This window comes from Cyprinodon variegatus, unplaced genomic scaffold, assembly GCF_000732505.1.
Source record: "Cyprinodon variegatus isolate N-32 unplaced genomic scaffold, C_variegatus-1.0 Scaffold715, whole genome shotgun sequence".
In the NCBI taxonomy this organism is placed as follows: domain Eukaryota; kingdom Metazoa; phylum Chordata; class Actinopteri; order Cyprinodontiformes; family Cyprinodontidae; genus Cyprinodon; species Cyprinodon variegatus.
In genome coordinates, this window is record NW_015151168.1 from 152,373 (window position 1) to 157,522 (window position 5,150).

Here is a 5,150-nt window from a genome sequence, read left to right on the forward strand (position 1 = left end):
TTTGAAATTTATTGCAAACTACTGTGGATGCATAAGTCTGCATTACATTTATCCATCACACTTCTTCCTTTCGGTACAGTAAAAGCAAATACTGCATTTGCATCCCCCCTTAAAATAATCACACCTCTCTTCCCATCATTAAACCTACTCACAGGTATGGAGGACTATTTCCAATCAGTGATGGTATCAATCTAAATAGACTTCAGACATCTGCTCCTTATCTTTAAACCTTCTCTATGCACGTATCTCAGACCATCTCAACTTTATCCTCACAGATTCCTCTTTTCTTATACAAGATCATGGATAAGAGTCAGTTTCCCATGTTTTATCTCGAAATTCCGTCAGGTTTCATGACATGACATGCGAACAGTACAGAACCTTATTATGGCATCTATACTTGTACAGTTTGTTTTTAATGTGTTATTTTTCTCAACAGTTTCACCTGATTTTAGTTTCCTCTCACCGTGACTCTCATTTGTCAAGGTAAAAGATAAGAACTGCCCTTGGTGTGTCATTCACATGTAATGCCATAAACCTGAAGTCCATCTAAACAATGTTATAAAACAGTTAGAGCTTTGCTAATGGTTTTTAATGCTGTATGAGCTTTTTACCCTGTTACAACCACATTCTTGAATGTACTTTATTCAGATTTTATGTGAGAGACCAAAACAAGTAGCACGTAACTGTGCGGTTTAAGAATAATCGCTACATCATTTTCAGGGAGTTGGGGGGTATTTCATATAATTTTCCCCTTTACTCTAATACCGCTTAGTAAAATTATTGCAAGAAATTACATTTGCAGGTAGATGGAAAACAGTGTGTACAGCTCAGTATAAATAAAGCTGAACAGGAGGTCATGTGTTCAGTTTGCCAGGAACCAAGAGGGCAACATGACAAAAGTAGGAGATCATCATTTTTTGGCTTACATTCAAAACACTGTGGAAAATCAATATCTCTATAGATATAGCGGCACCGTGCTTCCGGAATAATTTTCCTTTACAACAAGAAAGCTGGGCAGAGTTAATAGGAAGGGAGAATGAGACAGGCTAGCTTGGAAGGAAAGGTTGTTGGAGGCTTCAGATTCCCCTTCCCTTTTACAGTTATGCACTACTTCTTGTTGGTCTTCACATACAATTCTAAATACACATTTTAAGAGGTGTTTACACTTCTGGATGGTACTGATTTAAAAAAAAGTAATTTAAAAAGTACCAATAACTCTTTCCTGATGAGGGGTTAAAGCCATCTCGTACCATCGTATTTGGTATCTAACCAAATGCAAGATTTAGAAAAGCTTAAAAGCTAAATATATTTCAAATGTCTGTTTTAATATATAATTCTTACATGTCTCAGTGGAATATACAAAAGAGCTCTTAAAAAGTTCTTAAAAAAGAGAGAAAACTATTATTTTTAGTCATCCAACACTGGAAAAACTATGTCAACTTTACCCACCGTGAATAATAATTTTGCTTTTTATTCAGTTAAATGAGCCTCAGTAGCTTAAAACATTTCACCTCAAATTGCACCAAATGCTCCATTTTTGATTATGCGTTTGAGGGGAACTTTAAAAAAGTGAAAAAATATGTTAAAAACCTGGATAAATCTTAGTAAAATAAACTTTTAGGGAAAGAGGAGAACTGATATGTATTTAAATGGAGGTAAGTAGACTGACCAGCAGCTCCAAATACCTTTTATTTTGTGCTACGCTTTGAAACATTCTGCATATAGCAAATCTACAGAGGGTTGGTGGTATACATCAGCACAAAGGCAAATGAAGCCCTGCTACATATTCAGCTGGAAACAGGACAGAATATATTATTACTTTTATAAAAAAAAAAAAGTCAAAATCAAGCGAAAAACATTGATCCTTCTGGTATAGTGTTTCTAGTAAAGGTTTCACATCAGTCTGTGTCTTTTAGAACCTGGTATTACGGTGAGTGTTAATTGTAAAGATATGCTTCACACATGTGTTCTCGGGGTGATCCTGTTTGCAGTTAAGAAACGCAACTCCTAGTTGTGCTCATAGAATGCTCAAATGCCACGCATAGCTAACGGCCACAAACACGTACAGGCACACGCACATCTCATTACACAAAAGTGTAAACTGAACCAAGACAAATAGAGGAAGTTATCCTGTAAATGTCTCAGCTGGCTCCGACTCATTAGCCCCAACACTACTTATAGTGACCTGAGCACACTGCTAAATCAGAGTCGCAGCTCTGTTTTCATCTGAGAAACATACATAGTGTTACTACTCCTGCCTCACTGGTAAATACAAGAGATGTGCATTGAAGAAAGAAGAATAAAACACTTCATATATACATTATTCAGGTAGGCATTCGGAGCATTTTACAAACCTCAGCAAAAGGTTTCTCTTGTGATGGCAGACAGAAAAACAGTTTTGTTTAATGATTGATGATGAATATTTACGTGGAAATAAACAAATTTGAAATGTAAATATTTCAAATAGGATATGGACCAGATCCATCATAGAACGAATGATTCATTACAGAGAAATGGTCCCTTTCCATAAATAGGTGGGAAATCCCCATTAGCGCATTTATATCCTCTTTAACTGCAATACTACAATATTTAAACAGTCCCATGGCATCATCTCCTTTCATTTGGAACCACAAATTTATTCTCTTTTTTAATTCCATTGTTAGAAGACAGCACCATCATCATTCCATTCATTGATTAATCACTAAGGGTAAATAAATGTGTGTAATTTACACTTTAGCATGTTAATATTATAGAGGCATGTGTTAATCTGAGCATGTCTCTCTCTCTTTAGCAATATTTCATTTTTTTTCTTGGAGGGCCTTGAGGCATTCCTATCCAGGACAGGGTATGTAATTCCTTCAGAGTCATCCGGACCTACCCTGTGATCTTTTTTTTTTTTTTTTTTTGGCATGACATGAATATCTCCACAGAAATCTGAACAAGAGCCTGATAGATATTGATGATAGGTCAGAATTATATTTATCCATAGATGTGTGCCAACAAAGGAGGGGGGAGGTTTGTTCAAAGCTAAACAGCTCTTGTAAATTATCTTTCTATTTTTGCATTATATCAGAATTTTATATACAAAAGCTATCATTTTTGCAAACATTATAAAATACACATGGTAATGGTTTACTCAAAAGTACAGCTAACCCTATTGTTGCCAAGTTTCAAGTTTGAACAACTTATTGAGGCAATTCTTTGCCTATATACAGCAACGTTAGCTTGTTTGATTTAATGAGATGCAAACAATCTAGATTCCAAACAAACAGCTTATAACTACATCTTACCAAATAGGCAAGAAGTGGCAGCCATGTTGGATTTTGAAGTTCCTGTGAGAAACCTCTAATTTCTAAGTCAGAAATACAGACATCATATCAATGCACCAGTAGTTTCTACTGACTAAGTACAACCAAGAAAATGGAACACCACATTGAAATGCTTCCAAGCAAGCTAAAAGCTATAAGAATGAAGCAGAGCTGCAGCACAAACTGCAGTGAACCAATTATCTACTTGTTGACTAGTAAATCTGGTTCTTCAAACCTGTAACCCCAAAGAACACAGTTGAAACATTCTGCATTCTGTCTGTGGAAACTTAACTGGTCTGCTAATTCTCCTAACAAACACTACAGGTCTGAGTTAACTGTTATTAGCTTTCCATTAATCCATCACTTATAGACTAATAAGGAGAATTTGCCTCAACCCACAACACTGCTTCATCATACCACTGATGTCTGTTCATGCATTTTCCTGAACACACTAAGGATCACATTGAAAGTATTCCAATGGTTAGAGTTGCATCCATTAATTTAAAAATGTTGCTAATTTGCAAGCTAAAAACCTCAACTTTTATATTTAATGTGTGCTATATTTCCTACTTGATTTAATAACTGCTAGATAAAATAAAAAAAATGATAATTCCATATCAATTAAGGTAAAATAATGAGAGAACAAACATGTCTTCATATTAAATCCTGTTGGTATTACAGTACATACATGATGCCTCTGTTAATATCAATATTTTGTTAATAATAACAGATAGCATAAACTGTCATTAAGCAGACTCAGGATGCTCTAGAAACAAATCTTCTGATTTTAATGATGCTACCTTTTGATTTCTAAGGAACATACATTTCATTCATATGAGCATATTTTGTGCTTTCAAATTAAACACAGTCTCACTTTAAATACATAATAATCTTAAGTTATTAATAAAACAGATTGGCTGTAAAATACACTTTATTTTAAACAGAACTGTCTTGTTTCCTTATGAATAGATTGCAGGGCACACATGGCATTTAATTACAGTTCGATCTAAACAGCACCTGAATGGAAAGTATCTCTACGATTCATATCTATAAAGTGCTACAATGCATACAGAAAACAAGAACAAACAGCAGAGGAGAGTAACAGGTGACGACGATGATGGAAGTTGTCCAGAGAGAGGTTCACAGGGATGAAAACTCCACTTACGGTGATTGAACGCAGATTCCTCTGCAGAGTCATCTGAAAATAAAAAAGAGATGCAACTATGTTAGTGTGAAAAGTCAGGTGATATTATAGGCTTTGATATTTACACATTTTTACTTATTTGTTTCTTCTGTTGATAATAAAGCACCTTGCAAAAATATCCATGTCCACTGAGCTTTATCAAATGTATTTATGTTAAAACCACAGGCTAAAATACTGTATGTATCACTGGGTTTTGTGGCTCTAGAACCAATACTACTAGCAGTGCATTATTACGAAATGAGAGTTCGGATATTAAAGGAATTAGAGGCATGATGAGGAAATTAGACTCAAATGCCAGTAACTGCAGAAACCTGCCAAGCCTGAAGTCTTATATTCACAGCACTGCGCTGGTGATGCTGCAATGATGTTTACTATGGGACATTTTTTACCCCGTTGTTGCAGTAGATGTAGATGCAGGAGGCTTCCTGCATCAAAGCTGTAGGGGGTAGCGTCAATTGACCTCACACCTGGGTCATTGGTTTTTAATGCTTCATCAATTCAATTGAAAGTAAAGGTTATTTTGTCCAATAAGAAAATTATGGGGCAACATTTTGTATAATAAAAGGAAAAGGCATTAAAAACACTTGCAGATATGATAAATAGCTAATGGGAAAGCCTTTTTTTGGTAGTTTGTAATC

General features: G+C 35.2%; 1 protein-coding gene across 1 annotated transcript in view; it reads right to left on the reverse strand.

Moving 5' to 3' along the window:
• Positions 1–5,150, reverse strand: part of LOC107097706 — a 20,370-nt gene continuing 15,220 nt past the window's right edge. Inside the window, exon 2 of the mRNA XM_015394962.1 lies at positions 1–4,506. The gene's annotated coding sequence lies outside the window, so the exon portion shown is untranslated. The remainder of the gene's footprint in view (positions 4,507–5,150) is intronic.